Source organism: Balaenoptera acutorostrata, chromosome 15 (assembly GCF_949987535.1).
Source record: "Balaenoptera acutorostrata chromosome 15, mBalAcu1.1, whole genome shotgun sequence".
Lineage (NCBI taxonomy): Eukaryota > Metazoa > Chordata > Mammalia > Artiodactyla > Balaenopteridae > Balaenoptera > Balaenoptera acutorostrata.
In genome coordinates, this window is record NC_080078.1 from 46,286,896 (window position 1) to 46,312,838 (window position 25,943).

A 25,943-nucleotide genomic window follows, 5' to 3' on the forward strand; every position below is an offset into this window, starting at 1 on the left:
AGGGAGAAACCAGACCTCGTCTGCACTGTTTTCTTGCGGAATCCACACGGCCCATCCCTGGTGTGGTGCTGCCTGGTGATGCAGCCCTGGCTTCCAGAAACACCTTCTCCCCTGTCCCTCCTACCCAGGGGTGATGCTGGTTTCCTCATCAGTTTGCGGGTGGCCTCACCATCCCCGCTGGCTTCCCAGCTCTTCCTTTAGCCGAGTAACCAGTTCCCTGTCTTAAAGCCCCCGGGATGTAAACGCCTGGCATTTCTGTCTGATACCGGAGTCTGCACCCCAACTCCTGCCGGGCACTGCCAGCTGCTCAGAGCCTGTGTTAACGGTACTCTTCTTTTTTGGTCTGTCTTTCTAGTGTCTTAGACTGCTACCGCAACGTGTTTTTCATCCTGCTGAATTTGTCTTGAGCTGTGATAACTTTGGGGTCTTGGAACTTAATGTTGTGATAAATCCGGCTTCTGCTAGGCCTGGGGTCCGTGCATTCCCGAAGCCTTTGTGTCGGCTCTCCTTTCCCACGGCGTCAACGTGGCGCTGACTGCTTAGTGTTTGAAGTGGTGTATAAAGTGGCTACTTAATACCCCTCGTGTGTCCCTTTTGGCCTGACTTTTTATGGATCCCGTACGTCTTATTGCTGATGAATTTTTTCAAGTCATGAGGAGTCCCCCGATTCTTTGTCCCCTCACTCTCACTTTCTCTCACCCCACCCCACCCTGTATGCACCTTTTTCGTTTGTCCGCTCTGGACACGTTTTGGTTTCTCTGTTCTAGCGTTTTCTAAATGATTAAAATGAAACCCTCAGAGATATGTTATCTGACTTCCAAATAAATCCTTGAACTCTGCGCTTCAGGATGAATCACAGTGCGTGTGGACCTCGGGGGGCAGCTCTCCGGCGTCTGACAGGCGGTGCAGCAGAAGGGACCGCGGCTCCCTGCAGGGTCTGTCTAGAGCCCGGCTGCCGTGTGGCGCTCGGAGCCCCGAGACCGCGCTCTGTTGAATCCCCCAGCCTTGGTTATTCTGCTCAGTTTTTAATAAATAGGGTCTCTTCCTTACTGAAAACACATCCTTTGATTACTCTAGCGCTTGACTTGCTTTTGTGTTTTCATGGCTCTGCAAGGGGCATCCGACTGTGGTTTGGCATGGGGCGGGGGGTTGGGGGGAGGAAGCAGGCTGCCCACAGGCAGAGGCTGTCACTGCAGAGGCTGGTCCTGGAAAAGTGAGCGATTTATGCAAGTATAAGTCGAAGTAAAGTGTTTTTTTTTTTTTCCCCAGACATTAATTAAATGGATTGTTTTTCTTATGGTAAACAATACTGAGTCAAATTTGGAGGATGGCGCGTATTTGAATCTACATTATGATGGGATCCTAATGCAAATGATTTCCTCTTAAATTGTGCTGGTGTTTTACTGTTCCTTCTCTGGGGAGCAGAAGAGGCAGATCCTACAGGCCTCTGACAGGAGTGGGTCACACATTGATGGAAGAAATTTTTTTTTTTACTTTTTCAGAATGTTTTGACTAGTAAGAAATAGAGTGAAATGAAATTGGAATCCTTTACTGGCGTCAGATTTTTCTGAGCTCGAATTTCATGGAGAGGCATACTTTAAACCAACTTATTTCTGTTTTATGATAGAATCAATCAGCTGAACTTTTGTCTCTGGAAGATTATGGCATCCTATAAAAACAAGTTTTTCCTGCTGTCTGCAGTTTTCCATTTTGTGGAGGAGACGTGTGTTGGGGAGGGTGATGGATTTGGAAGCAGCACTGATACCTGGGGCTGCTGCTCAGCCGGTCAGGTCTGTGGGCCTCTGGGTTCCTGCCGCCCAGGGCACTGGGTACTCTGGTTTCTAGGTAACCTACAGACACAGTGATGGAGAGGTGACACTTTTTCTGGCCTGTGTCTCCTTTAGAATCAGTTAATCTTAACCTCTTCTTGGTACAAGAATTGAACCTGCAGGTAGCTCTAGGATAGAATTCTATTTATGGACATTGATTTTGCTCAGATTTTGGATTAAGGAGGAGACATCTCCTCCTTAGTGACCCAGCCATGGGTCACCTTCCTTATTAGCAACCATTTGGGCATTTGATGGTTCAAAATTCTGACCTAAGACAGTCACGCCTACTGTTTCTAGCTTTATGAGAAATTTTTTGTCTCCCTGCTTTAATGCTCAGGCTAATGTGAATGACTCCGTGTCTGTTTGAACAGAATTCACCGTCAGTACCCCCATGTGCAAAGCCCTTTGTCTGTTTGTAGTGCATTCACACATACTGTCTCGTTGGCTGGTTCTTGATCTGAAGCAAGGGGGAAAAGATGTTATTGCACTTTATATAGTACGCGGTTGTTAATTTGTTGACCTCTCATTAAAGTTAGACTCTGGCTGTTAATTGCCATCAGACTGTGTGTTCTCCTCTTTGTAAAGTTCTGCTCTTGCAGCTGTTTTTTAAGATGAAAGGCGAAATAATAAAGTTCATTGTTCTCTGAAACTGGGGTTTGATAATTAATAGGGGAGATGACTGTCAGCACTACCGCACTGGAGGTCAATGGAGAACGTGGCAGTGTCAGAGGCTAAGCGAGCTGTTCCCAGAACCAGCTCTGATGCTGTTAATAACGCCAAGCCTACCTTATTTTCCGCGGCAGTTTTCGTCTTGAAGGAGCTACTCATAAATAAAGGTATTGCAAGTATATGTTGGTTCTTACTTTTGAATAACGTTTCTGGAGCAGTAAGGCTCAGAAATAAGTCAAATGCGCCCCGTTAAATGTTGGAACCGTGCGATAAATTATTTTGAATACATACGGGATTTTCCTTCTGATCTTTTGCAGTGAGGCATGTACTCTGACCGGCTCTTACTGCATATTTATTACCACAGCCAGGGAGGAGAAGATTGCCTGGTCATATGGAAGTATACTTTATGTGCACCTAAACTCACTGGGGGTGCTAGACTGTAGGAACTTGGTTTCATTGTCAGGAAAGCTTAAAAAGCGACCATTTCATGGTACAATCAGTTTGTTGTTCATGTCCCCCAGGAGCATACTTAACTCACCTTGGAGGGGTCCTGAGAGTCGTGAGTTCAGAGAGGAGTGGGTGGAGGTGGAGAGAGCTGGTAGCGAGGAGGTGGTCCTTTGCCCTCCTGGTCTGATGACTTGTGTCTGTGCATATTCTGACAGACACAATATGCACAATATGTCTGTGCATATTCGGTCCCTTTGAGCTTTCTGTGTCTCAGAACCTCACTGTAAGATGCAGACGGTAATGGTACCTGTCCTGTAAGGTGAGAACAGTGTCCGTAGTCAGTGTTGTAAGCATTATAGTAATGTTAGCCAGTTTTTCCTTTTTTTTTCTTATTGAGATGTTATTGACACCTAACATTATATTAGTTTCAGGTGTACAGCGTAACGGTTCACTACTTGTGTATTTTGTGACGAGATCACCACAATAAGTCTACTTAACATTCTTCAGCATAATTACATTTTTTTTCTTGTGATGAGAACTTTTAAGATCTACTCTCTTAGCAACTTTCAAATAATGCAATAAGTATTATTAACTATAGTCACCATACTGTACAGTGCATCGTCAGGACTTTATTTTGTAACTGGAAGTCTGTACCTTTTGACCACATTCACCCATTTAATTTCATATACTGCCCCCTCTGGCAACCACCAAACCACCAATCTGTTCTCTGTATCTGTGAGCTCAGGTTTTTTTAGATTTAACATATAATCGACCATTTTTCTTACTTGTTTCATTTTCTCCAAATCCATCCTCTTATATGTGAAACTGGCTTGACAGTAATATATGTTTTCTCAATTGGTCAGAAAAGCCAGAACTTGTGTATATGCAAACTTTTAAAAGTATAGTTTTATGCAGCTACAACAGGGCATTACTCATAAGACATTTTATCATGTAGTATTTTATGTTTGTTAATTTTGAATAACAGAAAACCCAATTCCAAACTGGCTTAAATGGTAGAAGAGGAGTGGTCAGGCGGTAGGATAGAAATTAGGCACAGTTTGACCAGGGCACTGGCTCTGGTTCTCTGGGACTGTTCTTGGTTTTGCCTTTTTGGTGTAATGACTTCATCTTCAGGCTCTCAGAATGGCCAAGTGAGAGCAGCAATTATAGCTTTATATTTACCCATCACACCATCTAAATTCAGAGTCTGGGTTTCAGAGTCTCCAGCAAAGTTCTGAGCTTCGCACTGATTGGTTGATGCATTTGTGAACCAATCCCTGGGGCCTGGTGCTGACTGGCTTAGGCCTGGGTTATCTCCACTAATCACTTTGATAAGGGAATGGATTACGCTGATTGGTTGAGACAAACCACCTTTGAGCTGGAGTGAGGTCAGGCCCATTCACTGCAGCTGCTGTGCACCGTGGGGTGGGCTGGGGGCAGGCGAATCTTGGTGACACCATCCCTGTTTTCCGCTGGACGTAGAACCTGGTCACTTAACGGTAGTGTGGAATATATTAAAGGCAAACAGAAGATGCAACTTAGTTGAAGTATTCTTTTATTTCTTAAGAGAAAATATTTTCAAACACTTCCTTTATGACTCAGAAGTCCTGTATTCAGGTGGAAGACTACGTGAAAGGGCCCCTGAGTATCTGTACCATGGTGGGAACATTCCATACAGGAGAAATCGCTCTTCTCTGGTGTTAGAATTGAAGGATGGCACACAATGAATTCCACGTATTTAAACACATTTCTCTTCCCTTTTTCAGGTCGATTATGTGATTTAAAATGAGCTCTGAATGAGCGTCTGTTCTCTTCTTCAGCTTTTCGTATGTGGTTTTGAATTTGGCTTAATTTCCCGTTGACCCCTTTAGCTTGATGCTTCCCAGCCCAGTCTGCCTAGCAACAGTTGCTATGAGTGGCGAGTTGGCACTGCCCTCCATTTGTAGCACAACAGCAGGTTTTAGGAGATTACCGTTCTTAGCATCCGGGTTGATTTTGCCTTTGCCTCATTTAAGGATGACCATCGTTTCTCTTAACTCCAGGCAGTAGAACTCCAAGTCTCTTAGCAAAAGTGGTGGTTTTAAGAAGTATGTATCTGTAAGACAGGATCATTAGCAATGGGCAGCAACTGAAAAGCAAATATGGACCTAGGTTGCATGTGAATATTTATTATCAGGATATTCTGATACTTGCAAGGGGGGGATGGTTATAGATTTCTCCTGTCTTATGTAATACTTTGTAGCGCCGGCTTACCAGCTAAAAACAGCCTTCCTGAGCAAGTCGTCTGTGTATAAGAGGAGTGGTTTCCAAACAGCTGTGATTTCTCCTTGAAAGAATCTAACAACACAAATATCACCAAAGATGCTCATTTTCTTCTAGATCCAATCTACTTTATATTAATGAATTATATTTAAGCCTTTCTTGTCCTTGCTATTAAAGTTAAAATTACACTGGCATTTCCAGCAGATTGGGGGACAGAAATGAAGCAACAGAACTTGCTATGATCCTTCAGTTGCTAAGTCCAGTTTCTCATCCAAAGCAACCTAAATACCGGTTATTCTGCACGTCATGCAAGTTGATTTTCCATACGGAAGTGGTTTCCACTCAGAATACCTTGCGGGCCTTTTTAAAAGACCATCTTCTGGACTCTGCGGTGTCATGGAAGGAGAGATGTTGGGGATGGTGCCCCCAAATCTCTGTTTTTAAACAAGTGCCCTGAGCCTCACAGGAGTTGCGACCCACGGGCCTAGGCGTGTGGCAGATTATCCCCTGAAGCACATCTCGACATGTGTATCACATGGGTGAGGGCTCCCAGGAAAAAATGGCATACGTAAGTTCTTGCAGGGTTTTGTAGTCCCCGAATTGCACACTCATGCAGGCATATGGAGACATTGGGTGATGCTATTTGAAAAGAAATTTCATCTAAATAGATTATTTGTTGTTAAATAGGGTGGTTTGTTCACAGGATCTTTTAAAAAATCTATCTTGAATTTATTTTTTTAAATTGAGGCTCATCATACACAAAGTGTGCACATTTGAAGTGTGCAACTTGGTGAACTTGTAAAAGAGCGCACGTCTGAAGTGTCCAGCTCATGAGTTGTCATCTGTGTGTGCACGCCTGAAACCCACACCCAGGCTGAGATACAGAATATTTCCTACTCCCCAGAGGGTCCCTCTTGTCCCTCCCTAGTCAGTTACTACTTCCTGTCCTCCTCTCCCAGAGATGTTCTGACAACTATTACGTAGATGAGTTTTGCCCTCCCGAGCTTTCTGCAGTATATCCTATGTTTGTTTCTGGCTTCTTCTGTGCAGCCTGTTGTCTTTAAGATTCATCCATGCCGTGTTTAGCAGTAGTTTCTACTTTATTATGTGACTATACCACATCCTTTTTATCCCTTCTCCTGCTGCTTAGCTCCATTTGGGTTCTTATCTCCAATCTTTTGGTTATTATGAGTAGCGCTTCTAGGAACATACTGGAACGTGCTTTGTTGGGTGTGTGCATTCACTGGGCCCCCTTTTCTGACTTTCATCCTGGTAAGAATTTGGCTCTGGCTTGCTTTCCTCCTGCATGTGTCTGCCCAGTGTTTATGGTCAGAGTATCCCTGATCCAAATGTCCCTTATTCTCCATCCAGCTGACGCTCAGAGTGGGCGGGGCCCCGGAGCAAGGCAGGATCCCCAGTGGGTCAGGTCTGGACTCAGCAGGAGCACCTTTCTCCCCGCCCACCCCCCTCCTGCCCCCAATCCACAAACAGCAGATGTTTACCTTTAGTCTGTGTGGGTACCTCATGTAATGTTTGTTTTTTCTGTTGTCATCTGGATCTAGTCTAACTGGGTAGGTAACACAAATTCTGATTTCTGTAGATTTTTAGAATGACAATTTTGAAGGTCTTCAGTGAGCTGAATACATTCTTTGTGGATTTTTTTCCCTGCAAGTCCTCTTTTCTCACAGCTAGGTATTTAATGATTTGTTTTCTGTAAATCTGTTGTAGTATGTCTGGTTTTCCTTTGCCAGACTCTGAGGTAGAGACATGTTTTAATTGTTTTTGGACCCCCTCAAACTGCCTTGCATTTAATAATTAATATTGATAATATTAATAGGGATAATAGTGGGTAACATTTACTGCACTCTTCCTGTGTGCCAGGCATTGTTCTAAGCCAGCACTGTTTAATAGAAATGTAATGCAAGCCACATACGGGAATTTAAATTTTCTAATAGCCACATTTAAAAAGAAACAGCTGAAATTAATTTTAACAGTATATTTTATTTAATAACCCATTATATAAAAAATTTACGATTTTGACAGATAATCAATATAAAAATTATTAGTGAGGAACATAATTTTTTTAAATCTTTGACATGGCGTGAAGTTTACATTTACAGTGCCTCTCAATTCAGTGCTAAATTTGCTTTGGATACACTTGATCTGTATTTTGATTTTATTAAATTTGCAGTTGAAAAGTAGATTCTCATTGCAATCTATGTTCCAAACATGTGTAAAATTTTTCCACTTAATTGAGTGCAGTTTAAAATTTAAACGAGTGAGTTGTAAGCCACATCTCAAGCGTTTGATAGCCACACACACGCACAGTTTTAAGTATCATTCCGCTCAGCAGCCTTATGCAGGGGGAATATATATTTTTTCACTTTATAGACAAGGAAACTGAGGCCCAGAGGGCACTCAGTTAAGGAAGGAATAGGTGAGGTCAGAATTTGAACCCTCTCTCAAAGTTTGCTTGTGACCCCACTATGCTGTCTAGTTCTTAATTGTTCCAAACGGACCTCACTTTTTTTTTTTCATGTTCTAATTCATTGGCTTTTTTTTTTTTTTTTTTTTTTTGTCTTTCTCTGACCGTTGTCTTTTTGGCTTTTTCATGTTTTAAAGATTGATGAAAAAAAGTTGTCTGAAAAAGTGAGCCTGTATTTGCCGTGAATTTGGTTGTTGTTCATCGGTGTTTTAAAAACCAGCATGGCTGGTGGCCACTGTTTGAGCACCATCTGCTCTGTTATCTCTATAAATGTCAAGACAGGATTTGCTTTCTCTAGAATAAAAGCTCAGGTTTCCTTCTGCATTTTGTAACGCTCTTTCTTTAATCATGACTCTGATGTTTTTTATTTCCACCAAGGTTGTGCATAGTCATTTCTTCTGCCTTGGCTCGTTTCTAGCCTTTTTCTTAAGCGAAGAGTCATGGTTATTTCCCTGGGTATCATTTTTTTTTCCTGATGTGTTATTAGCTTTGTTCTTATATTAATGATTTCTCTGAGCATATTTCAGGTTCTTTTTTTTTTTTTGAACTGTATCCAACTAGCTGTGTGTTCCTGTCTACCTTTGTAATATTTTACTTCATATGAGACTTGCTTTTATACAGTTGTTCTAGTGCCCTTTACTACAATGATGGTTGTTTATAAAACAGAGATCTGAAATGTGCTCTTTGGCGAGGAAAAGTGGTCCAGATGTGCCAAGTGTTATTTTTTTGAGCGCTGCATACGAGGAAAGGAGGTGCAGTTCTGGTTTTGCTGTATTTCATCCACAGTCAGTATGCCATGTTCCCACTTTCTCCAAGATTGCCTTCTCCTCCCCTTTTTTTGAGGTTCCCCTTCTCCTGTCTGTGGATGTCCTGTGCACATGTCACCTTTCACTGCTTATCTCGTTTGAATGAAATGGATAAAAGCTGTGTCCTTTTCTTGAGTTCTTACCCATTCTGAGTGGTTGCACAATTCATTCTTTTGCAATATCTTGACTATTTTATAATTAGTTAAGTTGTCTTAACTGAGGTGACCCGGCTTTTACACTTGGATTTATCCCTAACTAGTTGTGTGACTTTGACCAAATTATTCTCTCTCTCTCTCTGTTTCTGTGTCTCAGTTTTTTCAGTCATGACCAGGTGGGCTGGTGAGGTGAGCGCTCAGATTTCCTTCTATTTGAGAAGGACCTGGGTTCTTTCTAGGAGACTGCATGGAATTATCCCTGTGGGTCCCCTATCTTGGGCGTGGGTCCCCTATCTTGGGCTTGGGTCCCCTATCTTGGGCGTGGGTCCCAGATGGCTTCCTTTTGGTCCCTTGCTGCGGGACTTCTTTTGTTTTGGACCACTCTTCCTTTGTGAGTGTGCCCTGAGAGCTGTTCTCAGTTCGGGCGTTTATGTATCACATACGTATGGCATGTTACACAAATCGTTTGTCCTGCTTGATGGATTTTCATAAACTGAATGCACCCATATGCCCCATGTCTGGGGGAAGAAACAGAACGTTATCAGCCCCTGGGTGTCCCTGCTGTGCCCCCTTCTAGTCATTCCTCCCTCCAAGGAAGATGTCTGGCTTGACTCTAAAAGCATAGCTTGGTTTATCCTGCTTTAAAACTTTATACATATGGAACCATACAGAACGTATTTTTTAGGTGACTGGCTTCATTTGTTCTGCATTGTGTTTGTGAGATCCGTCTATGATTTTTGCAAAGTTGTGTTTATTTTCATTGTTGCATAGTATTATATAATGTGGCTGTATCACAGTTTATTCATTCTACTCTTTGAATTTGGGTTGTTTCCTGGTTTGGGCTGTTAGAAATAGTGCTGCTGTGAACCTTCCTGTATGTACTGTGAGCGAATGTACATATTTCTGATGGGTTTATGTCTAGGAGAATTGCTGGGTCATGGAGCGGGTGTCCGCTCCTCTTTAGTAGGTACTGAAAATAGTTTTCCGAAGTGCTTGTACCATTTACACTCCCACCTGCCACGTGTGAGGGTTCCATCTCCTCCCCAACATTTGCTGTTTTCTGTCCTTTTTTTTTTTTTTTTTTGCCATTTTTGTTGGGTGTGCAGTGGTGTCACATGGTGGTTCTGTTTTGAATTTCCTGATGGTATAAAAAACAAACCTTATTACCATTATTTTTAATTAGCCTCTTTCCCAAATGACTTCTCCTCGGAACTTGTCATCAAGTGAGTTGTCCCGTGTTTCCTCTCCTCTGTCACCGGGCGCTGCTCCAGCCTTCTCCAGCTCCCCTCACCTTGTCTGTGCGTAGACTTGCTCCCCCCTACCCTATCCTGGAGAGCTGTCACTCTCTCTTCCTGGAGAGCCGTCACACTCGTCCTGGAGAGCTGTCACTCACTCAGACACCAGCTCGTCACAGATGCTCCAGGGCGGGGGGCGGGGGGGTCCCTCCTGTGATACTTGGGGGATACCAGTGCAGTGATCAGAAATAGACCCAAACCTGGTGGGTCTTTCGGGTTCAATCCCCTCATTTCCTGTCTTTGTGGAGTTTGACTACTCCTTCTCCTGGTCTCCCCACCCCTGAGGTCTCTTTTCAGCTCTTCTATGACAGAGCTGTTACTTTTAGCTAGGTCAGCGTCCTTTCTGCAAAGTTAGAGAGTAATAGCCATAATTGTAGTAGGAAACTCCAGGCAGATTTTAAATTTCTTAGATTTCCTTCCTCATCTTAGAAAGCCTTTTCGATAAACATTCCCTGTAAACTAAACAAAGACCTCGACTGGGGGACGGGGAAGTGGAGGGAACGGCCCAGATGCACATCATCCAGGGCCCCTCAGGACTGGAGGGACGCGTGAGAGCCGGAGCCCAGAAATCCAGGGGTGGATAAGACACGGCGTCCCCTCCGATTTCTGTAAGCACCCCTTGCTCCATCCTGCGCCCACATACCTCAGCTAGCCCCTCTGCGCACGCTTTACACTCCAAACTCAGCAGCGACGGACCTCGGCAGCTGCCGCTCCCCACCCTGCAGGAGAAGCTCAGAGGTCCTGTCCCCCTCTCCTCTGAGGGACTCTTTTTGGTGACCACAGAAGGATCTGATCACTCAGGACAGAGCTAGCAGAGGAGCTCTGGACGATGGCTGGAGGCCAACAGTCCCTACAGGTGGTGCCCAGGGTGATGTACTGACAATGAGCGGGTGTTTTCCAGTTGCTGGCCTCCGATGCCTGTCTAGGGACAGTGGGATGGCTGCGCAGGGCGTGCCGCGTGCTTCCTCCTGACCCTCGACTTTGACGAGACTATCATGGACGAAAACAGCGATGACTCCATCGTGCGCGCCGTGCCGGGCCAGCGGCTGCCTGAGCGCCTGCGTGCCGCCTACCGCGAGGGCTTCTACAACGAGTACATGCAACGCGTCTTCCAGTACCTGGGCGAGCAGGGCGTGCGGCCGCGGGACCTGCGCGCCATGTACGAAGCCATCCCCCTGTCTCCCGGCATGGGCGAGCTGCTGTAGTTTGTGGCTGGGCAGGGCGCCCGCTTTGAGGTTATTCTCATCTCAGACGCCATCACCTTTGGCGTGGAGAGTGCGCTGCGCGCCGCCGGCCGCCACGGCCTGTTCCGCCGCATCTTCAGCAGCCCGTCGGGGCCCGACGTTCGGGGGCCGCTGGCGCTGCGGCCCTTCCACGTGCACAGCTGCGCTCGCTGCCCCGCCAGCATGTGCAAGCACAAGGTGCTCAGCGAGTACCTGCGCGAGCGGGCCCACGACGGCGTGCACTTCAAGCGCCTTTTCTACGTGGGCGACGGCGCCAACGACTTGGGCCCCATGGGGCTGCTGGCAGGAGGCCACGTGGCCTTCCCGCGCCGCGGCTACCCATGCACCGCCTTATCCAGGAGGCGCAGAAGGCCGGGGCCAGCTCCTTCTGCGCCAGGGTGGTGCCCTGGGAAACCGGCACCGAAGTGCGCCTCCGTCTGCAACAGGTGCTGAAGACGTGCCGGGGACGTGGCCTGCAGGGGACACCCCGGCGGGGAGGGGGTGAAGGGGGGTGGGGGTCGGGAAAGACAAACCTAGCTTTATTACCCACTTTCCGTTTCGCTTTGGTATGACCCTCCGCGAATTTCCAGAATCCTAGGTTCATCCACTTGGGGGGACAGGAGGAGGGAGTATGGAGCTGTCCCCGTCTATGCAGTTAACCCAGCTCGGCTGCCTTCCCCGTTCAACTGCAAGCAGATTCTGGAGTCTGGCCACACCCGGGTGGTGCGCATACCTGAGCTGGCGGCAGTGTTTCCAGAAACCTGGTCCTCGCAGCTGGGAGGAAGGGGTTCCCTGGCAGGGTAGAAAGGAACATCTCCCGCTGCGTTGGGTTAACTGTTGCCTTGGGCTGCATGGCCTCCCTCCCCCAGCCTTCTGTCAACGGGACCCGGGTCCCGAAACCTCCCCCCCCCACCCCCCCCCCACCAGACTCCCTGCGGAGGGAAGCGGCACTCTCTGCTGACGGCCCCAGGCCTAGATCTTGCTTTACCTGCTGTGACCCTACACTGTACTCCTTGCCTCCCTCCCCGCCACCCACCCTGTCAGCATCCCCACAGGAAAAAAAAGCCAGAGGGAACAGTCACCTCCTGGTGGTGGAATGAGGTAGCACACTGTCCGGGGCTCGCATCTGGCCAGCCAGGGACCTCACAGAGCCCGAAGACTGTCTCCTCGCACCCCAGCCTCGTCTATGCAGCAAGAACCAGGGACTTAACCAAAGTTTCCCCGCCGACTGGGCCCTCCGAGTCCCCCTCCTCACGTATGGAACAGAAAGCCATGATGTTTTAAAGCAGAGCCAGCGGAAATCCAAGGCCCTCCTGCCTCTTTGGTGTTTCAGAGCTATAAAGGAGGTGAAGGGGCAGAAAATTAAAAAAACACACACACAAAAAAACCTAAACTTATTCTGGTAGCAAAACTTCACTTGATCAGAATGTTTGTGAATATCTGGGTTTAGTGACAAAGCCCACTTAAATTGCGTGATTTCTGAAAAATCTTGATTAAAAGGCTTCAGGCAATTCTTATGGTTTAGAAAGTACAAGGTCCTAGTGAATGTGGTTTAATATGTCTTTGATCAAGTTCAGGGGTCATCATCTAAACATCCTAAAGAGATCTTTGTATACTCCACACTGATTTCAATGACAAATCTCCTTTGTTAAGTCTTAGTACTGAATTCCTCAAAGTGCGGTGTCATTGTGTGTGGTTTAACTAATTTTAAAAAACACTCATAGAGATCTTAAAGACTATCTTGTTCATAGAACACAGAATGTTAGAACAAGGGGCTCAAGAAGGAATTTAGGTGAAACTCTTCCCTCATCCTACAGAAGAAAAACTTTTTTTCTTAAATGAGGAAGTTGAAGCCAAGAGAAATTGAGTTGGTCTTTAAGTTCTAGAGGTAGAACCAGGGCTAGATACTGTTTTTTCCTCCTAATCCAGTGCTCTTTAATTATATCTTACTCTTATAAAATGGTTTCCAAATGCCTAGATCTTAATTCCAGAATGGTGCTTTACTTTGATAAAGAGAATGTGGCTGGCCCGCATCTTTTAGAATATAATTTTAATATGTAAATTCTGGAGACAAGATTTAGCCTATGGCATATTTAAATCAGCAAGCCATCCTATAATGGGTTTCATCTGCATTTAAATTATTTTCTTTCAGAGATTTTTGAAGTTGGTTTTGAATAAATGGCTTATATTTATTGTTATATTAAGCCAGAGTTCTTTTTGGTTAAATTTAAAAGGAGTCTTTTAATGTCTGCAGAATCTCCTGACATCCTAGTCTACTATTGGTAAATAAAGCTACATTTGCATTTAAAACAAACAAAAAATAGGAGAACAGGGTGATTTCTTCCCCTCAAACAATTGTATCTTCTCAATGGGTTAACCTTATGAGATACTTTAAATTTGGGGTTAGAAGACAATTGGCAACTGGCAATTCCAATTTTGGAAAAAACCATATGTTTTTGAGTTATACATATTCTGATTTTATAGTATGCGGTTAATGTGATAATAATTGGAAGGAATATTGTGCTCCAGGGTGCATTTCAGTTTCTCAGCACTAGATGTCACTGGAGATGGAAGAACCAGCCCTCCTCCCGTCTTTTAATTCCAAGGTCCTTGGTAGTGAATTCGTCTGAAAGGACTTGGCAGGTATTGCTAAGTGTACTAGGGCCTGGGTACTGATTTCTGGATGCTGAATCTGTGAGAGGTAAATGGTGAAGAATTCAGTAGAAGAAACGTCTTCTTGCAGCCACCTTGAGAATTGATGCTGAAAGATGTAAATATGTCCCCTCACGTTTTTGGAGGTTCTTTTCTCACTTTAAAAAAAAAAATTATTTATTTTATTTTTTAATTTTTGGCTGCATTGGGTCTTAGTTGCTGCGCAGGGGCTTTCTCTAGTTGCGGTGAGCCGGGGCCACTCTTCATTGCAGTGCGTGGGCTTCTCATGGTGGCTTCTCTTGTTGCAGAGCATGGGCTCCAGTTGTGCGGGCTTCAGTAGTTGTGGCACGTGGGCTCGGTAGTTGTGGCTTGTGGGCTCTAGAGCGCAGGCTCAGTAGTTGTGGCTCACGGGCTTAGTTGCTCCGTGGCATGTTGGATCTTCCCGGATCAGGGCTTGAACCCGTGTCCCCTGCATTGGCAGGCGGATTCCTAACCACTGAGCCACCAGGGAAGTCCTCTTTTCTCAGTTTTTAAAATACTTTTTTCCAAAGTTGCCTCAAATACCTGGGTAATGTCTTACAGGTAAAATATTTTTCTAAATCTGGGTGTTAGGTGGTCATTTTGATTAGCTTGCATTAGAAAGTGTTGTCATTTATTAGTATTTATTTATTTGTTTGCTTATATTTGCCCCTTAAAAGACTTTTCTTCTTTTACCTCGAGTTTTCCTCATTTTCAGCTCTAGAAGTTCTTAAGAAAATGAAAATCTACAACTCCTCGCTTATCTTTTTATCATCAGTTCTACGTTTGATCATATTTACTCTAGGAAAGTAACCTTGACCCTTGGTATAGTGGACGCAGCTTTCTCTTCCTTGGTTTCTGCTGGTTTGTGGAGCCAAGAACCTTGATAGATAATCAGAAGGAATTTTCTCCCAGCTCATTCCTTATTTTTGTAGAAACAGGGAGAAGGAGGTATTGCCATCCTTAGTGGCTGAGAGACAGCAGAGAATAACAGTTAAGGACTTGAACTCTGGAACCCGACTGCGTGGAATCCAGTGCCAGCCCTGCCAGTTGCTGGCTGTGTGACCTTGGGCAACTCACAGTGCTTCAGCTTCCTCGTCTGTGAAAGGGAGATAACAGTACCTGTCTCATCGGGTTGTTATGAGGATTAAATAAGGTTTTTGTGAAAGCATTGAAAGCAGTGCTCGGCAAATAATGTTCTTAGGGCTTGTTAAATAAAGAACTTTAGTTTCAGGCACTCTGTGGGCACTTTTATAAATGCTAAATAATCTAAAGTATATCCAGTTTAGCTAGGGAGGGAAGAAGAAAAATCTTTTTTTCTCTTAGAAAAGAACTAGGGACAAACTGTGATGGCCTTGTTGTCACTTTGTCCATTGATTGGACATTTGTGAACACCTGCTTGGTGAGAAAGATTGTGTGAACGTGAATAAAACACTTTCCATCTGGTGGGGAAACCCAACTTGAAACAAATAATGAAATAAATTGTTGTAGGTTCTCGGTTAATAAGAGTTAACCGTATCAGGGATGCATTTGGCTGCAGATAACAGCACCCGGAGTGCAGAGAAAAGGTGCCTTAAGCCAGTTAAGGGTTGTCCTTTCTCCCCTCGTTGGACGAGAACTACACAGCTGGGCTGCTGGTGGCAAGGGTTCAGTGGTTTGCCCAGAGCTGAGGTCTGTGTAATTCCCTTGGTCTTTTCTCTCAGTGGTTTCAAGACAGTTTCTGCAACCACGTAATCGCATGTGAGATTTAGTCAAGAGGCCTGGGAAGGGCAATGGGGCATATGTTAGCAGAGTTTATCCCTGTTTTCAGCCCTGCTCAACAGCTTTGGCTTATATCTCATCGTGGAGCTGTGCTGCATGGCCCCTTCTGGCTGCAAGGAAGGCTGGGAATGGTTTCTTCAGCTGGTACCCCTGCTGTCCCTAACAAAAGTGGGATTTTGTTCAGGAGGAAGAAAGGGAAAACAGAAGGCAGTTTTGACTGAAGGCACTTGCTACGTGCTGGCCACTGTTCGAAGCACTGTGTTCTGAGGATGGCTGTTTGGCTCTAAGCCAGATGTCCTTTTTCAGTTTTGTGTCCAGAATTTGCGAAAACCTGTAGCCTAAATGGATTCCTTAGAACAAAAGTGCTTTTTTATTATTTTTAGGTTGCCTTTTGCTATTAAAATGGTGAAAAGTTTCCTGCTAAAACCCTGTTGTCTTAGAAGATAGTTGCATTCTGAAAAATGAGTGATGTGTAGTTTCTTAGAACCTGGATTCATCTCTGTCCATCGAGTATTGATATTCAGTTGTGGTTAGGTTCTGAGGTTGGCCCTCCAAAGTCTGTTTAGCTCAGGGAATGAGGTAGCAATTCATTGGAGTCTTGTAACAGTCCTGCCATGTGGATGCTCTTTGTCCTATGACAGGAAATGGGGACTGGAGTCGATAAGGAACTCGTCACACAGCTAATAAGTGACCAGGCCGGCCAGAAATCAGTCTTAGGATTGGTGGAGACACGAAGGAGGGCTTGGTCAACAGGTCAAGCCTTCTGGAAGATGGTAGTGAGGATGCCAGAAAGGGTTCAGAGAGGAGTTGACCTTGTAGCCAGCGTAGAACTGAGTCGCTGTCGGGAGTCCTGGGTTGGGGTGATAAAGGCTTTCTGGTGGCCGGAGCTCAGAGGAAGCCGTTACCCTGGGGAATCGGGGCTTTCAGGGAAACTGAGTAGGCTTGGAGCAAGGGGGTTGGGGGAATGGGGGTGCCAAGGCTGGAGAAAGAGCACATGTCAGATCATGGTGGACTGAATTTCCCCCTTTAAAGCTCTCACAGCTTCATTATTGCTTCAGGAAAAATACTCAGAGCTCATTTCAATTCTGAACATATATTCTGAAGACATTTTTCCAGTTTAGCTTCATTATCCGAACCATCACTGTGTCTTTTGAAGTATCTAAGTAGTATATTGAAATCTCTTATTCATTTCTCTCATTTCACATTGAATTAATGGCATAGAATATTCAAAATGGATGGGGCCTTAGAGCCAGTCTTCTCCAACCTTTCTGTACCGTGGTTGGGAGCGTCTGGCACCTGAACACAGGGAGTCAGTGTCCGAGTTTAGGTCAGAAGATAATAATCCGGTTATCCAGCGCACCTTCCACCCGAGCAGTATTTCCTGATGCGTTTTTCCCTGGTCCCCGTGTATGTCCCTTGCAGGACACTGATGTTTGGTTAATTATTTGCAGTTATGTATTTAACAAGTGTCCTCCCTGGCTTCTGGTTCTACTCCTTAGTTGAGTTCTTGACACAAAAGCAGACACTCAGGAGCTGTTTGTTGATAGACTGCTCCAGTGTTGATGAGGTTCCTTGAGAGAGAGACAAACCCTTGTTCAAATAAGTCTGGGCAATACTGGATTAAACAAAATTAAACAGGCTTGTTTATAGCAGTTTGGGAGAGCCTTGTGTCTGTGGCTCTAAAGAGGGGCTGCTCACTTCAGACTCACTGTGTTCTGAGGATGGCTGTTTGGCTCTAAGCCAGATGTCCTTCTTCAGCTTTGTGTGCAGAATTTGCAAAATCCTGTAGCCTAAATGGATTCCTTAGAACAAAATCGCTTTTTTATTCTTTTCAGGTTGCCTTTTGGTCTTTTGCTATTAAAATGGTGAAAAGTTTTCTGCTAAAACCCTGTTGTCTTAGAAGATAGTTGCATTCTGAAAAATGAGTGATGTGTAGTTTCTCAGAACCTGGACTCATCTTTGTCCATCGAGTATTGATATTCAGTTGCGGTTGGGTTCTAAGGTTGGCCCTCCAAAGTCTGTTTAGCTCAGGGAGCGAGGTGCCAAGATGCTGACTTAGCCAGTCCTTAGAGAGGGGATCAGTGTGGTGACGGCACATTGAATACAGCAGCGGCCGAGTCAGTGGACTGGGGGCCAGTCGGCTGAGGGATTCTGGCTCCATCCAGAGTGTCAAGAGCAAATGGCGTGACGTTATCATGGGAATGTTGGTGATACCGCGGTACCCGTCATAGGATGGGATTCAGGAAATGTTTCCCCAGAGTGTGTGGGAGTCCCTCCGTTCCACAGATTGGCTTTGGCCCTTTACCTTTGTACCAGTGCTTATGTAACATTAGGGTTACGTCATCCTCCCAGCTCCCACTCAGTAGAGCTCGGTGGTTTAGAGCATCTGCTCTGAGCCAGTGAGTTTGGGGTTGAACTCTGGCTTGGCCACTTGGGACTTTGGCCAATTACTTAATCTTGATAAGCCTCAGCTTCCTCCTTAAAATGGGGATAATAATCATTTTTACCTCACTGGACTAAAACATGTAAAGAGGTAATCTGTACAACTGCTTTGCACAGTGTCTACAAGAGAGGCTGGCAAATTTCCTGTAAAGAACCAGATAGTGAATATTTTAGGAACCGTATGCATATTAGTAAGTGAAAGAAGCCAATTGGAAGACTACATACTATAAGATTCCAACTATATGGCCTCTGGAAAAGGTAAAACTATGGAGACAGTGAAAAGATCAGTGGTTGTCAGAGGTTAAGTTGGGGGGAAGGAAGGATGAACATGCAGAACACAGAAGGTTTTTAGGGCAGTGAAGCTGTTCTACGATGGGACACACATCAAAGGCCATAGAATGTACGACACCAAGAGTGCAGATAGTTTTTCGCAGTCATGGCTGATCCTCTAATTCTCTTGACATTGTCTTTCCTAGAGCAGAAGTTTTTCATTTTAATGAAGCCCAGCTTGGCGATGATTTCTTTCATTGATTTTGCCTTTGGTGTTGTATCTAAAAAGTTATCACCACGCCAGAAGTCATCTAGGGTTTATCCCATTTTGTCTTCTAGGAGTTTAATAGTTTTGTGTTTTACTTTTAGATCTGTGATCCATTTTGGGTTAATTTTTGTGAAAGAGTCCTGCACGCTGTCTACTTTCTCTGTTGAAGCCCTTAGCTTATTTTTTAAAAAATTTATTTTATTGAAGTATAGTTGATTTATGACATTAATTTCTGCTCTACAGCAAAGTGATTCAGTTATAGATATATACTTTCTTTTTCACATTCTTTACCATTATGGTTTATTACAGGATGCTGAATATAGTTCCCTGGGCTATACAGTAGGACCTTGTTGTTTATCCAACCTATATATACTAATTTGCATCTGCTGATCCCAAACTCCCAATCTTTCATTCCCCCCGCCACCCCACCTTGGCAACCACAAGTCTGTTCTCTATGTCTGTGAGTCTGTTTCTGTATCATAGATAAGTTCATTTGTGTCATATTTTAGATTCCACATGTAAGTGATATCATATGGTATTTGTCTCTTTCTGACTTATTTCCCTTGGTATGATAATCTCTACGTCCATCCATATTGCTGCAAATAAAGCCCTTAGCTTATTAATCATAGTTTTAAAAAAGTCTTAGTTTGGTAATTCCAGCTTCCCTGCCATGTGTGACTCTGGTTCTGAAGCTTTTTCAGCTTTTCAGCCTGCTTTTGTTTTTTTGCATGCCTTGTAATTTTTAGCTGGAAGGTGGGCATGAGGGACTGTGAGGGGAGCTTTAATAAACTGGCCTGTGAAATGTAGTGGTGAGGTTTGGGGAGGGGGGGAGCATTCTGTAGTCCTGTGATTAGGTCTTAGCTTCTGGGGGGCCTGTGCCCCTGGACTGTGAACTTCACAGTGCTTCTCAGTCGTCCCCGTGTCCCCGTAGGTGGGACAGGGTGGCTGGAGGGGGCTGGAGTTGGGTATTTCTCTTCCCCCAGGTAGGTGAGGCTCTGGTAAAATGGTTTCTCCTGAGGGCAGGGCTTGTTAAGATAAAGATACAGATGTAGAGAATGGACTTGAGGACCCGGGGAGGGGGAAGGGTAAGCTGGGACAAAGTGAGAGAGTGGCATGGACATATATACACTACCAAATGTAAAATAGCTAGCTAGTGGGAAGCAGCTGCATAGCACAGGGAGATCAGCTCGGTGCTTTGTGACCACCTAGAGGGGTGGGATAGGGAGGGTGGGAGGGAGATGCAAGAGGGAGGGGATATGGGGATATGTGTATGCCTATAGCTGATTCACTTTGTTATAAAGCAGAAACTAACACACCATTGTAAAGCAATTATACTCCAATAAAGATGTTAAAAAAAAATGAAGTTAATCATCCAAAAAAAAAAAAAAAAAAGAACAGAAGGCTCTGGCATATGTAAAAATGGCTACGCTCCCCACCTTCTTCTGGAAGCATGAGGGAATTTTTCTCTGATATTCTCTGTGAGGATCTGGGGGAGCTCCTGGAGAAGATCTCACAGAGATTTGGGGACTCCCCCCCTCCCCCCTCCCCCCCATGGCTGGGGCTCCCTGGAGTTTTTAACCATCAGACCTGTCCACTCTGAGCCTCCACCAATTTGTCAAATTACCGTTTAGGTTTTCCTACCCTGGCACCTTCTCTTGGGTTTCTGCTCCAGTAAGTTGTAATCGTCTGTACCTGACTGTCTCTCCAATTTGGGGGCAGCAGTTTGCCCTGTGACCTCACTTCTCTGACAGATCTAAGAAGAGTTGTTGGTTTTCAGGGTTTTTTTTCCCCAGCCTTTTACTTATAGTTAGGACAGTGTGACTTTTAAACTACCTACATAGTGGACTAGAAACCAGAAGTTAGCTCTTTTTTTCTTTGAAATTAATACCAGAATGGGATCCTCATTCAAGCCCTCATCTGTGTTTAGTCATGTTTTGCCCATTGTAATAATTTATATTTTTGTTACAAAGCTATAGTAATCAAAATAGTATGGTTCTGGCATATAAACAGACATATAGACCAATGGAACAGAATTAAGAGCTCAGAAATAAGCCCATGCATATTCGATCAACTAATATTTGATGAGGGATCCAAGAATATTGAATGGGGAAAGAGTAGTCTCTTCAATAAAAATGGTGCTGAGAAAACTGGATGTAAAAGACTGAAATTAGATGCTGTCTTTCACCACTTACAAAAATTAGCTCGAAATTAAAAGACTTAAATGTAAGACCCAACACTGTAATATTATTATAAGAAAACATAGGGAAAAAGCTTCTTGACCTTGGTCTTGGCAATGATCTTTTGGAAATGACACTGATATCAAAAGTGCAAGCAATAAAAGCAAAAATAAACAAGTGGGACTATATTAAACTAAAAAGCTTCTACATGGCAAAGGAAACAACAGAATGAAAAGGCAGCCTGCAGAATGGGAGAAAATAATTGCAAACCAGCTGTCTGATAGTAGGTTAACACTGTTAAAAAACAAGCAATCTGATTAAAAAATGGACAGAGGACCTGAATAGACATTTTTCCAAAGAAGACTTACAGATGGCCAACAGGTACATGAAAAGATGCACGGCATCACTAATCATTAGGGAAATGCAAATCAAAACCACAATGAGCTATCATCTCACACCTGTCAGAATGACTCTTATTAAAAAGATGAGGTAACAAGCGTTGGCAAGGATGTGGAGAAAAGGGAACCCTTTTGCACTGTTGATGGGAATGTAAATTGGTGCAGCCACTATGGAACACAGTATGGAGGTTCCTCAAAAAATTAAAAATAGAACTACCATATGATCCAGCAATTCCATTTCTGGGTATATATCTGAAGGAAATAAAATCACTATCTGGAAGAGATATCTGCATCCCCATGTTCACTGCAGCATTATTTACAATAGCCAAGACACGGAAATAACCTAAGTGTCCACTTATGGATGAATGGATAAAGAAGCTGTGAGATATATATCTGTATAATAGAATATTATTCAGCCATTAAGAGGAAGGAAATCCTGTCTTTTGCACAAGGCGATGGACCTTGAGGGCATTATGCTAAGTGAAGTAAGTGAGACTGAGAAAGACAGATACTGTATGATCTCACTTACATGTGGAATCTAAAAAAGCTGAACTCATAGAAATTGAGAGTAGAAGGATGGTTGCCAGGGGCTGGGGGGTGAGGGAAATAGGGAGATGCTGGTCAAAGGGTGCAAACTTCCAGTTATAAGACGAATCAGTTCTGAGATCTAATGTGCAGAATGGTGACTATAGTTAGTACTGTGTCATATACTTGCAAGTTGTTAAGAGAGTAATAGATCTTGAATGTCGTCACCATACACATCCAAGAAGGTGACTGTGAGGGGATAGAGGTGTTAACTAACCTTATTGTGGTAATCGTTTTGTAATACGTATGGGTATCAGATCGTCACGTTGTACACCTTAAACTTACATATGTTAGATGTCAGTAGTATCTCAATAAAGTTGGAAAGCATAATTTATATATCAGTATAAATAAGCCAAACAAACTTCACTTAAAACTGCTGTATTACCTACCAGCCCTGCATGCCTGAGATGTGTGGTAGTGAGACCTCCTGCTTTGTATTTGGGTCACTGTTTTATCGTGTGTTTAACAAGCACTCTTGCTGCCCCTAGTGTGCTCTGGGCAGGGTGCTGGACCCTGGGGCTGTGGAGCAAGACAGATCCGGTCTCCACTGCCACAGAGCTTCCATCATTCTGATTTTCCTACACATTTCTTAAGTTCAAGAGAAAAAGAGAGAAGTACAGGAGGAGGGATTTCACTGTCTGGTCACTAAGAATCCAATTTAGAATTTTTTTAAGTGAGAGAAAAGAGAGGTCCATTTTGCTCAGCCTTGGCTATGTAGACCTTAATATGTGATGGGGTTAAATAAATGTTCTGCACAGAAAAAATGTGTGTGTTGGATTCTTATTGGAAGGCTTAGTAGTGATTTTTTCCTTTCATCTTTGGTTGTTGAATTGGTTAACATAATTCACATAGAGACTGCATACGCATGCGTGCTTCTGTATAGGAATGTGTATGTATGGATACGAGGCCACGTGTTTTAAATTAACACATATGAAAATGATTTAAAATAAATAATGCAGGGGCCCACTGACATAGCCGCCCACAACACTTCAGAGGTGTGTGGAAGGCTTCACAGGTGGAGGGCAGAGGCTGTGTGATGGGCTGGGATTGTCTGACCACCTCCCACGGTGGGAGAGGCTGTGCAGCTCAAGGAATCCTTTCTGTTAAAGAACCTCTTGACTTCCCATTCGTTACGGTTAAATACCAGTGCAGTCCCCAGCTCTGCGTGGAATCAGTTTGTTCTGGTTTTATCTCGAGGCAGAGAATACACTAGAGTGAATAATTACTTAAAATCCTTTCTTGTCCCAGTGTTCAGCATTTCTTTCTTCTAGGAGCTGGAAATGCTTCTCCAGGTATGCATTCATTTTCTTGAGGCCACTTTTGCAGCAGGGCAAGAGTCCTGGTTTCCTCCACATTTATTTTTAAATGGATGGAAACCTGCATGATGGTTTCTCAAAGGTCACTCCTAGAATTCATGGTGATTAGGAACTCACCTCCTGGCCTCTCTTCATATGGTCCAAAGTTCAGCCCATCTGCTCCCTTGTGTCTGATAAATGTTCGGCTGGAACATGTTCTCAAAGAGCAAGGAATTGCCCTCAAACCTTTGGCAAATGTCATTTTATTTCATTTTGAAAATCAACACTTTTTGCATGACTATTGTTTGCCATTGCGGTAGGCAGTTGGGAAACAAGTATGAAAGAGTAAACAAAGGAATTCAGAGTCCAGTTTATTTGAAGAACTTACCAGTGGGGGCCAGGGTGCCAGAGAGGAATGATTTGAGCCTGGAGGGCACGCCTGTCCCAAGCTGCAGCCGTGCTGGGAACCAGAGGGCAGGGGCCCTCTCACTCTGCACTTGCACACCTGCTCAAGGAATTCTGTAAAGCTGTGCGTTCCTTGAATATTTGTAAGTTGGTATCTATGTTTTGTTATATATTTAACATCTGCACAAGATGGAATTTTTGGTGGAGATCAAATATTGACATTTTAAAATAAAATCACTCTTTCAAGTGAATCCAGTGAAATGTAAAACCAGAGGGATTCAATATCCACCGTCATCAATGTAAAAATAAATTAAATGTCTCTCTTTTTCACTGTTGAAAATTTTACATCGTTCTCTTTTTTCCTTGAGCTTGTACATCCAGTTTGCCCTACAGAAGTTTTTCCTAGTTTAATATATTTTTGTGCTTGGAAGTTTTTTCTTTGATCGTCTTATCATAATCCCTTATAATAAAACCATGCAAATAAATTTAAATGTAATTAAAAATATTTCCTATAACCATGAGGCTGTGATTATTAAGGAAATTTCTTCCAGAGTGAGTACCGTCATAATTATTTGTGGTACATACTTTATCAAAGCAGCAGAAGCGTACATTTTGATAACTGATTATTAAACATTAAAAGTGCTATTAGAGATGTGTCATTTAACAAAATGTATGGGACTTTCCCCTCAGGCTGTTCACAGGGACATTGACAGGGGGGCACAGATTTACTCTTGATTTCCACGTAGTTGAGTTGATGGGAGTGGAAGGAGAGCTACTTCAGCCAGGTCCTTTAATTCTTCAGAATGGTTTTAGGAGATGAGCAGAAAGTCACGTGCTGATCTCTTAACCAATAATCATTAACACTCTGTGTGCTGACGAGCTGAGACTTGCTCCTCCTTCCGTTTTGTTGAAAGTTAAGAATTGGAGCCCACCTGACTGCCACAAAGGTTTTGTCACCCAGTCATTGGAACCATCCACTTTCTCAGTTTCTGGAAAGTTTACCAAAATGGCTTTACCCCAACTTATCAGACAGCTGTCAATCATGCCTGTTGCTTTTTCACTTTAAAAGGCACCTTTTAAAACTCCATATACTCTGGAAAGGCTGAGAATGCATTTTTATATTATTGGCTTTAAATGTATTTTTGTCTCTATGTAGTGTGTGTGGTGAAAACCGTGGAGCTGTAGAATTATTGTCATTTCAGTTAGAAAATACAGGCTTTTAGTTTAAAAACATCTAACTTCATTCTTCAGTTCATGTTAATATCTGTTTCTCTGGTATCTCCATCATTTCCATTTCCCAATTCTAAGATGATAGTTAAGAGGGGGGAACTGGGGACAGTGCCTTTGCCAACTTGAAATAGGGAGACTGTCTTCAACACGTCCTATCCGTCTACTTGCCTTGTTGTCAAGACACTCTGATATATCTAAATCCAGAGCGTCCCAACACGGACCTCAGTACCCAGACTCTGTCACCACGTTTGCCCTTAAAAGAAATATGTGCCAGAAGAGAAAGGCAAGAAGTCCTATAATATGACTTGATGGCGGAGGCTTGGGTTTAAACCAAATATTGAAAATTTCCTTTGTTTGGCACCTTGAGTGCACTGTAGAGAAGTCAAGATGGATAACAGGTATGTCTTGCTGGTGTAAAATGGAAGAAGAACAGTTGTGATAAGGAGGTGGGAGAGAAGAGGGGAATTGGGGTGCCTTGCAGGCACCTTCTCAGGCAGATCCATGTTGGAAAAACACACATGTGGAAATCAGAGACCTGGAGATGGATCCCCTTAAATCTATCCATGCTTAATATCTTCTGGAAGTTTCCATTCTTAGAAGACTTCCAGTTTGAGACTTATGCTTTTGCACAGTACTTCTCAGATACCCCCTTTGTGCTAGTAGGCCAGAAACTTACTAAAAATCCATGTCTTTCCTGTAATCTTCTGAGCACATGGTACACAATTCTGTGGAGTTTTGTTTTCATACTTAACAGTTACTTGTTAGTAACTTATTAGGTCATTAAAACTTGGTATTTATAAGGGTAAATTGGGAATTACTGGTCAGTATTCCATTGAGATCTGTAATTTTCAGAAAGAGCTCTGTTGTCATCGTTCAATTGGGTGATTGAGTTGGGTGGTGGTTTTCAATCATTGATATCCTTGGGATTTTTTTTATGTATAAAAAAGATTGGATTTTTTGTGATCAATATACTTTGTTATGTGTGTTTAATCTTTTCAGGTATAGTGATGGATAAAATGGGGCTGTTTATTTTAAGCAGAGGTGACATGATTTTGTTTCTTTCCGATTTTTTGATTTCTTTTTCCACGGAAAGAGGAACCAAAGGGTTTCCTAAGTTTTGGATTCTTTATTCTAAGTGAGTTAAAGAAGAAAAAAGGTTGGAAAACTACTCAAAGGATGCAGATTCTATATCTTTCTCATTGTTAATTTTGTATATTTATATTTTTCCTCTTGTTAGATGTATTAAAGGTTTGCCTTTCTTTTATTCTTCT

The 25,943-nt window shown here is 43.6% G+C and overlaps 1 protein-coding gene and 1 pseudogene across 3 annotated transcripts in view; both read left to right on the forward strand.

The window, feature by feature from the left end:
• KIF16B (kinesin family member 16B) overlaps positions 1-25,943 on the forward strand; it is a 254,851-nt gene that overhangs the window by 33,740 nt on the left and 195,168 nt on the right. The gene's annotated exons all lie outside the window — the stretch shown is intronic.
• On the forward strand, positions 10,762-11,975 carry LOC103008500 (phosphoethanolamine/phosphocholine phosphatase-like; annotated as a pseudogene).